Source organism: Coffea arabica, chromosome 2c, assembly GCF_036785885.1.
Source record: "Coffea arabica cultivar ET-39 chromosome 2c, Coffea Arabica ET-39 HiFi, whole genome shotgun sequence".
NCBI lineage: Eukaryota > Viridiplantae > Streptophyta > Magnoliopsida > Gentianales > Rubiaceae > Coffea > Coffea arabica.
The window spans coordinates 29,860,781-29,877,442 of record NC_092312.1 but is presented as its reverse complement, the minus strand read 5'-3'; the positions used below and the strand labels follow the sequence as shown (position 1 = coordinate 29,877,442).

General features: G+C 32.5%; 1 long non-coding RNA gene across 1 annotated transcript; it reads right to left on the bottom strand.

Annotated features, from left to right (window-relative positions):
- Positions 1-1,251: 1,251 nt before the first annotated feature.
- LOC113727166 (uncharacterized) lies at positions 1,252-4,405 on the bottom strand. Its single transcript, XR_003457710.2, has 3 exons — positions 4,184-4,405; positions 2,116-2,173; positions 1,252-1,562 (listed from the first exon to the last, which is right to left on the bottom strand). It is a non-coding gene; the product is annotated as an uncharacterized lncRNA (long non-coding RNA).
- Between the last annotated feature and the right edge of the window lie 12,257 nt (positions 4,406-16,662).

The window sequence follows — 16,662 nt, the reverse complement described above, 5'->3', positions numbered from 1 at the left end:
ACAATAAAGAGAGTTACATTTCTTAAGAGCTTGTGTCTTGTCTTCCAAAGTCTCTCTCTTCTCTCAAACTAACTAGAACTAGCAACTCCCAAAACTAGAAGAACTAGGTGGTATATATTTTTGGTCTTGTATTATTGAAGCCAAAATGTCAAAAAAAAAAAAAAAACTCCTAGAACCCCAAAACATTGGTACAAGTTGTCCCTTTTTGTCTTGTCAAAAATGAAAAAATAAAATAAAAATCATGCAAGATGGCAACTTGCAACTGCCACGAATTCCTCGGACCAATCTCTCAAGGGATTCTCCCAGGGATTGTGTAGAGCAAGTGATTCTCTGCGAAACAAGATTCTGCCCATAATTCTTGGCAAAATCCATAGAGAATCCCTTTTTGCTTTTCGTCCTTGACTTGTGCCACATTTTTTAGCCATTGTTGTGACTTCTTAAGGTTCTAATCTTCACTCATTTCACTTACAATTGAGTTTGATCATTTTACCTACAAAAACAATGAGATTTTGCAAGTAAAATGACGAAATTACAGCTAATTCATTTATCAACTCAAGGTGCAAATTACTGACAAAAGATGGACAACTTATATCATTTAACCTTATAAATTGACTCAAAAACACTATGAAACACATTCAAAAATATCATAAATTAGCCATTATCAGGTACATTTGAAGCTGCTTCTTGGTTAGGTTGTCTTTCAAGTGATAGTGAATTTGATATTATTTCTTGATCAGTAAGTCTTTCAGGTACCTATCACGGGAAAAAGTTGAAGTTTAAATAATGGCTGAAATAACCATAAATAATGCAGAATTCTACATTTTGTTTACCGTATAAAACTTGGAATTTGGGTGAATCGAATTTTTGCAGCTTCTTGAATTATGACCTGCTCTAAAGCACCTCTTACAATGAATTGTGACCCTCCCTTTCTGGTTGATACTTGACCTTTATTTTGGTTCATCAAGAGCTCTGTTACGAACCTTTTTTGGTCTACCAGGCATCTTTCTAATTGCAGGTGGACTAGGACCAAGTTCTTTGCATTTTACCCAGCATGTATCACTTGGAACAAGTTCAATCATATACACATATACATTTAGATATGCATCTCTCTTGTAGCAACTATGAATAAAGTCTTCCACTAGTCTCCTTGTGGCGGCCCCACTTCTCCCTAAGGCGAACCAAAGGGTTGGCGGGTCGCCTGTCTAGCTCTCGCTAGGACTCACGCACTCTAGTAACTAATTTCACCAAATATAAATCGAAAATAAACCTTACTTCTCGAGCAAGTCACGTACTTAAATAATTCATACAATTCAACTTATACAGCCCAAAACACAATTCCAAGTACCAACGAAAACGTCGAGCTTAGTATACTTAAATTCAACTTAATTTACAATTTAAAGTTCCTAATCCAGAGCACAGAAGCATCACAGGATTCACATTTTCCCAAAAACACAAAAATCATCCAAAAGATACTAACGTTTCCAAAAATACAATTACAAAAGTGGGTATTCAAAATATAACATTTCTGTTCTAGTTCTCCAAGACTTCATGCATTTCAGAACCTGTCAAGGAAAACAATTTGGAAGGGATGAGCCAATAGTTTAGTGGTGCCTCGAAACATGCAATTCACATAAGGCAATTTAACAAGTACAAATAGACAAGTAAGCACTTAACAATTTAAGAAAGCGAAATAACATGACAAGAAAAGGATACGGGGCTCTCAGGAGCCAAAGTCCACGCACTTGATCAGAAAATTTATAGTAGTTGACATTCCGTCAACTTTCACTACCTAAACTCCACGTAGATATTTTCCCTAATCTACACATCTCCTAGCAACGTCTTCCCCCTTATTTTCGGGCCCGACTCCAACACGAATATTGCAAGCACTTTTACCAAGACGGCAGAGAGGTACCTCTCACTCTAATAGAGTGTGGTACGTGCATCCGTTTGGTTTATTTAGTCGACGAGACCACGCTCCAATCGACATTGCAACACTTGTACTTGTGGCATTTCACGCAATCACATAGCATATAACATTTCATGATATCTCTAACAAGTACTTTTAACAAGTAGTTCAACTAGCAGTTAAACACGATTCATGCAAGAGACACTCACCTCAAGTGAAGTGTCTAGAATTCCAAACTTTGATCGAGATTGTGCTCTTCACCAACTCCTAAAATCATAATAATTCACATAAATTTCCACTTTTGAGTTGGCGAATTTAACTCGAGTCAACTAGCATTTAATTTCACTCAAAAATCCCAAACTAGTATTAATCGTTTTCTCAAAGGATTTAAAGTGAAATCCACAAATCGAGTGAAATTAAATTTTGAAGTTTCTTTAAAACCCAAAAACTTGCTAAATTCGTCAAATATTCCAACATCCAAGTTCTAGAATCATATAAGCCATTTAACACCAATTTGGTGTCACAAGTTGAGAAAAATCACATTTAAACCATTTAGAGGAATTTTCCCCTCAAATTTTTCCCAAACATATCTTGGGAAATTCCTTTAAGAGGCAATCATATAAACCAAGTAAAACTAGTCGTTAGAATTTCTATAAAATAGAAACTCCTTAAGATTGCCAAATTCCACGACCAACTTAGTCCAATGATTTTCATGAAAGCAAAAACTTGAGTTTTTAGGAAAATTTCCAGATTTGACAAATTCCTCAAAATAGGGCATTTGGTCTAATAAAATTCAAGGTTATTAACTCAAAGTGGACCTAGTAACAACGGTTAATGCTAGAAAACATTTTCGGGACAACTTTGGTCCACATTTACCCACAATGAAATCCAAACATCAAACCATTTCTAATTTCAAACAAAAATTCTGTTTTGGTATCTTCTTGAAGAATAAGATTTTGGTCCACTTTTTGGACGTAACCTCTACTAGATTTTTGTCCTGAATTGAGCTATACAAACCCCTTAATTAATACACAAATCATTTGAGCTCAAGTTATCGTGAAAACAGTTCACAATTATCATTCAAAACTGGAAAAATTTCAGGTGCATACGGTAGCAAGTAGTCCATTTCCCCTTCAATTTATCCAAAATTTTTCATCTACCCAAAAGCTACATTTTCACCCAAACAATACTACCCATATAGGTTAACATGTATACAGCCCAAGTAGTTCAAAAATTTGTCAAAATTGACCCCCAAAATTTGACTAAAATCTGGAAAATTTCCAGAATTCTTTGGACAGCATATACCTTCCTTTTCCTTCAATTCCTCAACATCATTTCAACTACGAAAGTGGTGCATTTTCCCTCAAATGACCATAGACATTCAGCTTAACATTTACACAATCCATGAAGCTCAATTTCTTGTCAAGAATCAGATAAAAAACTCGAACACAAACTGGGAAAATTTGGACAGTTTGGTTCAACAGCAGAGCAGTTTTCGTATTTTGGTCACATCTCATTCAATTCAACTTAGATTTGAGCATCGTTGGTAGCGTTGGAAACTACACTCATAGGGATACAATTTTTCAGAAGAAATTGTTTTAAAATTCTACTCATAACTAGCTCGAAATCTGGCAACAAAACGCAGCTCATATCCTGGCTTCCAGTGAACCAGTGGAGCAGGATAGGTGACTTTAAAAGACTGCCACGGTTCACTCAGGTGGAACCAGGAAGTGAATTTTACACCGTTGGAAAGCTGGAAGAGTCTAGTTTCTAATGGCACTAACGGCACTCAATTTCGATGTCGGAGGGCAGAGTTATGATCGAAACAAAATGGCTGCCTGAGCCATATGGGAAAAATTTCCAGATTTTGCTGGTTTTTGGAATTCATCACCTTTGGTCAACCAAACCTCAATATCTTTCAATGAAACTTTACACACAACTGCAACAACACATAAACATCAAATACAAGCCGTTAAAACCTCAGAATTTTGCATGAAAAAGGTCGGTCTTGGCAGGGGCAGAATCGGAATTTTTTGCTTCAAGAGCTCAATGAAGTTTCTAGCAATAATGCACCTTTAATCTACTTCCTTAAGCACTAATTCAACAATAAAACCATCATCAAACATCATCACAGCCATCAACTCAAAGTGGGAGTTCATAGAGCCCACATTTAACAATTTCCAACAATAATAAGCTACCCATAAGCATAATCAAGCTCTTAAGTGTGAGTTGGCCTTCATTGAACAAGAATTGAAGAGTGGATCATGGTTATCTTACTTGTGTGCTAAAAGGTCAGATTTTGGTGTCCCAAAAGCCCCAAGAAAATCCGTGGATGTGCAGCTCCTTCTTTGTCCAAGTGATTGTCCAAGTTGTCTTGAGCTTGTGTGGTGAATTTGGTGTGAATTGGAGCAAGAAAATGGTGGAGGAAAAATTGTGAAATTTGGAGTGTGAGAGAGAGTAGAGACCGGCGGTTATGGTGAGGGGAAAGGGAGGGGAAAATCTGAAATGGAAAGCTTCCTTGAGAAGCTTGAGTGTTGTACAACTTTTGTGCTCCCAAGTCAACCATGAACAGTGTATCGCGCGCGCGTTTTGCACCCGTTTCCTCTGAGGTTTGTTTTAACTGTGTACTAAACCTCTAATGCACATATATTCATGTAATTATCATTCACTCTTAATAACCTCAAAATAAGGTTCTAAAGTCCTTCAAATAAATCGCACGCGTAAAACGCGTATTTCCCACTTATGCGCGATAAGGTGAAATTTTTTGAGAAATTCTTATAACGATGGCATTTCTAACTAATACATGGATATTTACGCATAAAAAATACCTATTTTAAGACTAGGGTATAAATCTCCCATTATTCGGGCTCATGAACTCTCAAATCAGTTACTATTCCTGAGCCTACGGGCACTATTCACACTTAACAACTTTCAAGACTTGAATTGCGAACTAATTGCCTTAAAATTACTCATGAGCTATAATGCTATAGAATTGGGTCCAATAGGGCTAGAAAATAATATTCGAAATAATTGAACAATTAACTAATTAAATAACCTCAGAATGGGAATTTAAAAGAAATAAATTGCGAGTCCTCACATTCCTCATCTAACATTTCTCCAACTTAATTATACATTTTTATAGCCTCTACATATACTACATTTCAACTTAGGACTAATTCGCGCGTCGGTGCGCGAAAATTCAACTTAGGGCTTTGCCGAACGCGAACCGTCAATTAAATCTTAAAAATTCAAATAAATTGAAATGTAACATTTGAATGATTGAAAATAATACTATTTAAATATAAATACATATTATTGGATAATTTTAATATTTTCAATAATATTTTGATTTAATTTTCCAGAGGATAATGAAATTTTTGAGGTCCTCACACTCCTTGCTGTTGGTATTGCAGCACAAGCATAAGTGCAAGGATAACCTCTCAATTGGAATATGCCACAGGTACAAGTCTAGCTTTCCAAGTCCACTACAACTATATTTCTAATTCTAGCATCAATCTCCTATCTTTTCTTTCGACCCAAAATAGCAACACAAACTCTAGTAGATGTCCTATTTTTTGCAATTTTCTCCATGATGTTGGGGCATATCTTGCCCTGAAATTTCTCCATTCCAACTCTTTTCACCTGGATTCTTTGCATTAACCTTCTCCTAATACACCCTTCTCCTAATACACTCCAGCATGCCTATCACAGCTTGCTCTCTTGTTGGCAGAGTATAGTTGTTAAAAGATTCAAACAGATTATTTACCAAAATGTCACATTTGCTGGTAGTTCTAAAACCTGACTTGGACCACAAGTTTGGTGGAAATTTGGCCAGCCATTTAGCAGCTTCTTGGTCAATCTTAGTCATTTCATCCATTGTTATTTGTAAGTCCATGGAATTAGCAGCCCTTACACATGCCCAGAATAGATCTTTTAGCTCTTTTCCCTTGAGCATCTGGTTGAAATTCTAATACACATCTTAGACAAAATCTATGCTCGGATTCTGGAAAAACTTCCTTAACTGCATGTACTAGACCTTTTTGCCTATCTAAAATGAAAGTCCAACTTATGTTGTCTATGCCCATTCCTAAGTTACCCATCAATAACCCCAAAAACCGCTTCCAACTATCATATATCTCAACCTGAACAACAGCAATAGCTATTGGAACCATGTTATCATTCCTGTCCATTCCTACTACTGATAAAAGTTTGCCACCAAATGCACTCTTTAAAAAACACCCATTTAGACCAATAAGAAGTCTACACTCATCAAGAAAGCCTTGTTTGCATCCATAAAAATAGTAGTACAGCCTTTCAAATGTACCTCTTGAATCATCTGATGGTTTATCAATCTGTAATATTATAGTGCTTCCTAGATTTGTCTGTCTTACAGGAGTTGCATAGTTCCAAATTTTTTGATATTGCTCAATATCTAGCCCCTATATCTCTTCTTTTGCATTTCTCTTAACTCTGTAAATCTTGGCAGATGAGACTTCAACCATTAAATCCCTTTTAATCTCATTCTAGAATCCTGTAACAGCACATTTGGGATCATCTTTAATCTTGTATCATTACCTTCAGCTCAGATATGATGAAGTCACAAACTTTTTAGTGTATTCCTACCACATATATGCTCACCCTTCGAAGTTTTTATTTGAAAAGTTTTTGTGCCTTGGATACGTAATGCATGAATCCTCCATGTACAACCCTCGGCATATTTTGCTATAATTTTATGTGTCATTGTTTATCCAACTTATCTCATACACCTCCCAAATCCACCATTCTTTCAATACAATCTAAAAATTTGGAAGTTCATGAACTTATGACCAACTTTCAGCTCAAAATGAGGTTTTTTTGAATTCGACTTGTGGATCAAAGTCAAGATATTCTTGTTGCACCTCACAATTAGATCCATATGAGTCCACAATTTCTCATCATCAACCATGGATTCAAAGACTTCATCTTTTTGCTGACTGTTGAGTCTAACTTCTTCTTTATGACTGACTAGTCTCTTATTATTTGCAGAGGTTTAGCTATTCACATAATGCTCCACATGCTTGATGACATCAGGTGCATTCCTAGATCTTCTAACATCCATAGACTTCTCACTACTTGATGGTACAGAAAGATTTTGCCCTACTCCAGGTTCTTCTTGACCAGCCTGATTTTTTTTCCACCTTGCCTTTGGTTATATGGAAAAAAATTTCATTGAATAACTTGAAATTTATTTAATAGGTTCATCACCTTTTTTGTCAGCAAAACTATCTTCATTTTCTACTGTCTCAATCCCCTCTTTCAGCCACTTAGGTTCACCATCATGTGGACCCTCATCAATTTTAGCCTCCATATTGTTTTTGACCATTCTGTCCTTATCATCATTTTTAGCCTCTTCAAAAGTTTATTACTCTTGTAGGAAGCCTATCATGTGTAGTATTCATTAGTTTTATATCATTTTCTCCTCTAATTGGAAGAAACCCACCATCCAAATCAATAGTTGGACTACAATACCAGAACCCACCATTCATATACATTTTGCACAGTAGCGTAATGGAAAGCTCTTTTGGATTCCTCTTCCTAAATATTGCCACCTTGTCTCCTATGTACACAATAGTTTGTTCCAATTTGAACCTTCCTCCATAGTACATATGCACTTCCACATATTCACTTATTTTATGCTCCCCTGTTTAATATAATATAAGAAGACAAAAAACTAGTTTCAGTGCCACAAGTATATTGTCTTAAGACAACTACATTATGTTATATACAACTTGAAAAGAGATATATAATACTTGGGACCACAAACAACTAATTTTTATGAGTATGGCTGATAGATATACACGGATCTGCACAAAATCCAATTCAGAGACTAATCTTGATATAGTTTCTATCTTTAAATGCAATACATGAGTTCTATGTCAACACAATTTTAGGACTAGTCATCAAATTTTCTAATATATATACAACTGTATTATGTTATATATACCTTGAAAAGAGATCTATAAAGCTTGGGACTACAAACAACTAATTATTATGAATATGTCTTTACATATTTGAATTCATAAGCAAACCAAACACTATAATACAGTATTGATATACCCCACTAAGCATTACGTAGTAACCAATATATGAAAACCCTAAACTAATAATAACAAACCCATAACCTTGGGACTTGTTTGCTGACAATAACTATTGCATCGTATAAGATAAATTTTTGAACATAATCAATATAAACCCAAAACTTACCAACTATACTTGGATCTATCATAGTCAATCTTCTTTCTCTGCTCCAATTCACAATACCTCTAATAGTAGACCTTCCTCCTCTGCTCCAATTCACAATGCCTTAGTCAAGCTCCCTCTCTTTCTCTTCTTCTTTCTTTAGGGTATTCTCTCACTTCATCACAAATTGGAAGAAGCAAATGAGTTTCATCTTGTTGGATCTTTATTTTTTTTTGGTCAAAATGTTGGATCTTTATTTAAGGGGGTATTTTTGGCATTTTGGATGCTCCTGTCACTTCTAACCAACGTTTTGAAACTCGGACCGTCAATTGAACCGGTAAAGTGTTCAGGTCGAGATTCAATCAGTCGGACCGGTTCGATCCTGATTCAATAAATTTTTTTTCAAATAATTTATATAAATATATATGTACAAAATAAGACAAGCATTGGACTATTTAAGACTTCATATGATGAAAAGTTTAATATTTTCAAAGAATTTGGATTTTCACAAATAAATTTTTTAAATTATAAGTTAAAATAAATAAATTTCATCTCAATCTTAATTAAATTTACCAAAAAAATAATCTTAAATCCAACCCAAAAATACCACAATATTCTAAAATTATACAAAATTTATGTCTATGGGAATTAGACATTGTGAATTTTAATTCACATTTTTTATATTTAAAGATTGCAACTTAAAAAAAAAAAAAGAGAATTGGAGTTTGGAGGAATCAGGAAAGTGAATGGATGTGGCATTTAATAATTAGTCTTTAGGGTTAAAGAAAAACTATTCTTTTTTGTAATTTTTTTCAATTTAATAGACACAAATAAAAAATTATTGGTTCAATGGTTCAATTCGGTTCACACGGTTCATACGGTTTGAATGGTTCAATCCAGTTTCTAAGTCTAATTAACCCAAAGTATGAATTGGACCAGAGCTATGACCCGTTCGCAGTCTGACTGATCAAACCGACTGGTCCAGTCCGGTTTTCAAAAACATTGCTTCTAATGGGTTCTATGAGTTTTTTATAATAGTTGAAACCACAAGGTGTTAGATTGTATGTTTCCAAAACATAGGGGAGTAAAGTGCAAATGCTGATCCACAAGGGGATATTCTACATTTTGACCTAAATTTTATTTCTTGAATTTGATGGTAAACATTCTAACAAAAACATCTCAAATTTTAGAAAAGAAAACTCATAATGCAAAAATTTACATCAGATAACAACTTCCAAATTACTCTTCATAGTTATTTTTATAACTTCCTACGTGAATAAGTACTTCTTACAAAATGCTAAAACTTATCTCTGTTCTTAAACTTTTCAACTCAGCTAACATTCATGTCACTTACATGGTTAAACTAACATTCACCTTAATTGTGTTTTAGCAACTTATCCACAAATTCTGTAAGGTTGATAGGTTACTTTAATATGATATTTTAGTTGCGCTACGAATTAGGGCTAAGGTCAAGTTCAACTTTTATGTATAAAGAATCAGAAGAAATCGTAGTTGGATTTCAACCAATCGTTATGATTGTGCTGGTCTTTAATGAGTAAGTATACAAATTTGATTCTGAGTTTATTCCCTTTTTTGTCTCTCATAATTAACTTGCTCTTATGATATGGATCTTTCTTCAATAATTCCTCATCACTTTGGTTGCCTCTATTTTTTTCTTTAATGTTTCCGGTTTTGTTTGTTTGTTACATATATATAGGTTGTACAAGTCTAACTTTAGTCAATGATATGTGTACAATTACATCCTGTAGTTAATAATATTTATTCAATTATTTACCTAATATTTCAAGTCGTTCTCATTATTGCTCTATAATCCTTACTCATAATGTATATATTTGGCATTCTTTTCTTTCCTTTTTTTGTTCTTGTTTGTTAAATTTTACAAACAAAAATTATTAAATTATTCAAGATATTATGTGCCAAATATATTTTATTTAATTTTTTTGACATCACAAATATTTTATTTTCTTATGCAGGTTTTTCTGTGCCATCAATGGGATAAAAATGCTGCAAACCTGACTTTTACGACTAAATACGTCAATTATACTACGTGCCTGCTGGCACAAATTCCTAAGATGATGAAATGTGTACCATGAGAAGATCAACACAAATCTATCTACTATATAACGAAAAGATCATGAATATATCAACACAAATATATTTGCTATATTTGAAAAAATCATGGGTATCAGCACACCTGATCTACGACAAAATTATACCAAATGGTATATTTACAAATGTGCAAGATCAATGATAAATAGATACATATAGTTTTAATAAGTGTTGCATTAAATGTTTTCGTAGATGTTTTCATAATTGATATTTCTGGCTCTTACTCATTCTAGTTGATGACCTTTTTAATCCCATAAACAAGGTCTAGGAAAATAAAAAGATGAGAAAAGTTTACAAAACCTCATCTATGATGATCTCTAAGATGATGACTCATTGAAAAAAGACAAGTTCTCAAATTTATTTAATTTATACTTTTTCCTTTCTTTATGCATTAGGGCCTTTTGGTTTTTTATCATTATTTTTTTAATAGTGTAAATAGGAGGGTCGAACCCACAATTTCTCACTTATACTTCCTCCTTTGAACCGCCCCTCCTTCATCACTGTTTAGTTTTAATTATCTCAAAAAAAAAAATTGATGCCATCAGATTTTGTCTAATTTGAAACAAATGCCAGAGGATTTGGGATTTGTTAGGTTCAGATTATGAAATTTTGCAGTACTCTTTTAAGAGTGCATAAGGTGACTGTTCATATTTTAGTAATTTAGTACTACTCGTACAAAAATTGAGCTAATATCGGTCAATCTGAAATTATTGCTTTAAAGAAACATACTTTAGTTAAATTTTTCATTGAAGGGATTGGTTGGTTAGAAGGCTTATCTTATGCGTTCAAGTTTTCGTTGGATTTACGTGTCCTTTCTCTTCTACTTGGAGCCGTTACGGCCCTTTTGTCTTTGGACTCAGTTCGTCTTTCATTGGATTGGCTCATTGTGATAACTTTTGTCAAGATCATCTTCGCCTAAGCTAAAAAATTTAGAATTAGTTTTGAATTTGGCATACATTTTTCTTTTTCTTTGATCTTTTTCTTTTTTTTTTGGTTATTTGTTGATTGCCGTTGTATAACAATTAGAGTTGCAAACAAATCCAGTCGCTCACGAATCGATCGCGAGCAGTTCGAATCTGAACTCGATCAACATCGAGTTTGAGTCTAGTTCAAGCTGGTTAAGTCGAATTCAAACTCAAAAAAATACTAAACTCGTTAGCTCGCAAGTCGACTTGAGATTGATTATATATTTATATATATATTAGTTTTTATTTTAATAGTAAAATTACATATATATCCCTGATATTTTATTATTTTATTCATTTTTTAAAAATAAAATAATTAGTATTTTTTATTTTTTTTAAGCTCGAATTCGAGCTTGAACTCAACTCGAATTTGAATCAAGCTCGAACTCTAGTTTGACATTTTGAGGTCGTCAAGTTCGATCTTGAGTTCGAACTACGAAAAATTATGTCGAAATTTGGCTCGATTAAACTAAAACTCGACTCGTTTGTGCCCCTAACAACAATATAGTGATTGACATTTTATGAAATTGGAGGGTTTTGGAATGTTTATCAAATCAATTAATTGATGGACACAAGTGGAGTAATCAGAATTATGTCATTTGATAACTATTAAACATATGCGACCATTTTAAGCTTTTTTGTGAAGTATAACTGTTTATGTTGTCCTCTCTTATTGTTTTATGCCATAATTTTCTCTTTTCTAGGCCATCTTTAAATCCTTTTTTTAAAGGGCTCCTTTACTGGAAATTTGTGGAGGTTTCACCAGAAATATGACCATATGTTCGGAAGAAACACACATCCGCGCGATATTCAAGCCCAATCGCAACTCATTTTGGCCCATTGCCAAGCTAACTCCTATGGGCCCATTAGTTTATCGTCGGAGCGTAATAAGCTATACTTCTAAGTGTCTTGTGTCAGATTATTTGAAGTTGTTTTTGCAACTCACGAGAGACATCTTTTTTGGTCTCAGATAATTTGAAGTTGCTTTTATTTCTCGAATTGTAATAATAATCTTGACTTATTATCACATATATCTATTAATTTTTTTTGCTTTTGATTTTTGTCGTTAGGTTGGTGGATATGTTTCAGAACATAAGAATAATTTAACTTTTGTAATAGTTAGGGGTATTAGTCACCAAGTGCGAAGTTATTGACCTGATTAGGGTCTTTCACTTGTTTTAAACTTTGTTGCAAGAATTCCACTCCCCAAATATATATTTATATATGTGATAGTTATCATTCTAATTACCCATATGTTCTCTCCTATGTGGCATATATGCCTAATTGAAGAAAATTAATGGATTATTTGGATACTTGAACTTTACCCATATTTGTATCTAACTCTTCTATAATTAGTTTTTCTTATAGTTTTCTCTCTTCTAATAATTTTGTAAATCAAGATTATTTGTTTTATTTAACACTATTTCATTTTATTTGCATCTCAATTCATGCTAAATTCCCTAATATCACTATTTAAAAATTAGAAAGCTATAATGATTCAAAATCAAAACCATGGGGGGACCAAAAAGTGCAAAGTCAAAGTTGTTGACTAGTAGTAATTTGATGTTGATCATTAGTCATTGTTCTATTTCCATTAGTTGTCCTAAATCTACCTAAAATCACAAACTTTTGGGGATTCGATTTATTTTGACTGAAACATTGGGGACCAATTTGGTACAGAGGCTAAATATTAAAGATCAAAACTACAATTATTCCTTTCTCTTTTTTAAAGTAAATTTGAATTATTTGTTCTTATAGTTTATCTATTTTCTAATAATATCATTTTTTCTTTGTATAATTTTTTCTCCATATAGATTAGTTGTGTGAAAAAAAAAAAATTTAACTGTTAAACTGAAAAATTTATCAATATTGCTAGAATCTAAATATATATTGATCTAGAAAATAAATTGCTAAATCTTCTATACTTAATTAAGTACGAATACAAAGTTAGGTTTATGGTCGTTGTAAAAATTTTAGTTGTCTAAATAAATATCTTTAAAACATATCTATGGATTTTTTGACATGTGTTACAATATTTGATAACAACTATTATATTATAGTAAACGTATGTAAAGATGTTTTCAAAAATTAATATGATAATTAAACATTTAAAATACATCAATTTTCTAAAATTAATATCAATGAACATGTATGAATGTTGAGAAGGGAGGCATGGATTAGTGGTAGAAAGCAGGGAGTGTAAGTGAGAAGTTTTAAATTGGCTTTAGTTCTTTGCCTGGCTTCAATCGAGATTGCCCCATGAACATTTAAAGGAATATTTATAACGGTTTAGGGTTTAATTTTTTATTAAAAATTAGTAATTTTTATTGATAAAGAAAAAGAACATGTAAGATCGTTATTAATTTTTTATTCAAATTATTCACATTTGCATAAATTCACAATAAATAAAAAATAAACTATGAGCACGAGCAAAATAGTTGATAGATGATTATCAATGAACCATATCATTGGGATTGAGTAAACTCAACTTTTTTCCTTTTCTATTGACACGAAATTGTAGTCATCTCATTCGTCGAGTTTTGATACATTTGATGTTTTTTTTTCTTTTTACTTTATTAGCAATTCAATCAACAAAAGGCAGTGACAATTATACATAGCATAGCTGTTAAGATTTTCTTTTCTTTTGCACATCCCACCATCCCTTCTTTAATAATAAGAACAGAAAAAGTTAAAAATCAATAAATTATTTGCATTGAGCTTACCCTAAACTAGCTTGTGAAGCCTTTGCCATGCTGAGCATGAATGCCACATTGAGGCATTTACATTGAAATTATTCACACTGAGGTATTATGATGTGCAGAAAATGGAGTTCGATCCATGCAGTGAATATTATGTCTATTCATGCTTGAATCTTCCTAAAATTCAAGAGGCAATCCATGCTAGTGTAACCAAATTACACTATGATTGGGAACCATGCAGGTCTTTGGCTCCCCTTCCCTCTATTTTTTGGGATTTTTTTGACTAATGTATCTTGTCACAAAAACTAGGGTATTCCTATTTTTCCTATTAACTAAATTGAAAAAAAAAATTGCAGTGATGTTTTTGGACACTGGGAAGATAGAGCATCAACGGTCCTTCCTTTCATCAAAGAGTTAATGGAGAATGGAATTTGTGTATGGATATATAGGTAATTTGATAATTTGCCAATTATATAAAGGACAGTTCGTAAATTAGGAAACTGATAGGACGTAGAAAGATGTTAACAATGAAGACGGTGTGGCAGACTTGAAACCTTACAAAGTTTGAATCACATTTTTGTTTAAATTACTTTGTGGGTCCAAATGACCAAACCATGTAGTGTATCAAAAATCAAAACCATACATTCAACATCTGTTTTTTTTTTTTTTTTTAAATTGTACCTTTTCAAATAAACCAAATTGGACACATTACTTGCACCTTTTCAAATAAATTTCTATAGTCCACAAGATAACATTTAATAATAATATAGAGTTAATTTTATATACATTAACAATACGTGCACCATCATGATTGAATGCATGACATATATAGAAATTTTAGATTTCAATTTCAAATTTAAATTAATTATCCTGCATCCCTCGATAATAATATAGGAGAGCTCTACGGTCCCTTTAAATACTGTATTGATGAGACCAAATTCACCATTGGATATAAAATCAAACTTATCAATTTTTAGATTATTTCAAAAATTTAAATCACTAAATGATTTGACAAAATAAAATAATGGGTACCATACCACGATAAAATAATGGGTACTGTACCCAAAGGTAGTACATACACTGTGCAAGTTGTTTAGATGTGCTAAGAGCTTAAAATTAAGACAAGACACCAATAGTTTTGTCTCCATACTATACTTTTTCCTTTCCAATCAAACGAACGAACAAACAAACAAACCATCAGCAAGAATATCTAACAACCTCTAACATTTCATGTGACCCTTGGCCAACAATCTTTTGCCTAGAAGGGGCTGCCCATATTGGACAGGTCATCTTCGAATCTTCTATTGGTAAACGGTAAAAAAAAATAATAATAATAAAAAAAATCTTCTATTGGTATAATGCTACATGCAGCCAAAATCGTAGAATTATTTGGTCATTAAATTGGTACTGGTCCCGATGCTAGAAAAGACACGTAGTGGGTTAGTTGATGGACAAAGATTAAGGATAAAGAAGTTAAATTCAATTATTTTGGGTATTAAATGTGCGATTGATTTGCCTGTTACATTCGTCCACTATATTTTGATTATACTTTCCACCATTTGTGTGGTGAAAGTAATGTTGAAACGTAATCTGCTTACTTTGATCCTATCCTTACTTAGTGGAGTTTATTGTAATTTAATATTCTTATCAATATTCAAAAAATATATATAATTTATGATTGGTTTTCTCTGGAACTGTTGAAAAATGCAGTAAACCAAGATTAAAAAAAGTTGATTTTTTTGTAATTTATTATCATTATTTATTATCATTACTTTGACGCCTGTGGCTAATATGGTCGCACAAGAAAGACGGAAATTTTGGACAGTGACGAGTGCTTTGCCTTTTGCAGTTATGCACATGTCAAGTTGACCTTGCCTTGCATAATGTGATGGGCCCAGTCATAATTTGTCATCTAAATAAGGGGTAATATCGGAAACTAAAAACCTTTGAAGTTTCTCCTAATATCACTCGGCCTCTTGAGGTTTTGAAAATATTACTTATCTCCCCTAATAATTGCAAAAGAACGATATTAACCCTCACTTGATACATAATTCACATTCAAATAAATGGAGATAAAAAATTAAAAACAAAGGAAACAAAAGTCACTTTCTTTTTTTTTTCTTTTCTCCAGCATTCTCTCCTACTCATTTTTTGGATAACTATGCAATTTTTTATTTGTAAATTATAAGAAATTGAAATTTATTTATTTTTTACTTCTTGCGATTGTAACAGAGTGGGGTATGATTAATTTGATTATTTTAAGTTGATTTTTATAATGATCAATACAATTCAAAGATCTGGGCATGGGTTGAGAAGAAATTGAAATAAATTAAGTTAATGAAATATTGATTTTGAGCATATAGAATTAAATTGGTGCAAGTGTATTTCTTTGTAAATATCTTTTTTATTTTTTAAATTTATATTTTTATGGACTATAGCATTATGATGTGATAGAACTACTCTAGATTATTTGTTAGGTGATTGATGAGTATTTTTATTTAACAAATAAAAGGGTAGTTTAGGATTTTAAAAAATTTTGTTACACAAATAACAAAAATAAAGGAGATAAGTGATACTTTTAAAATTTTAGGTGCAGCAGGTAATATTAAGAGAAATCTCAAGGGGGTTTCTGATGTTATCCCTCTAAATAAAGGAATCTATCGCCAATAGAGTATTTAGCATAATTCTTTACGGAAGATCTTGACCAGTCAAATATGGACTAGTGGCACAAAAGGTTATCAAC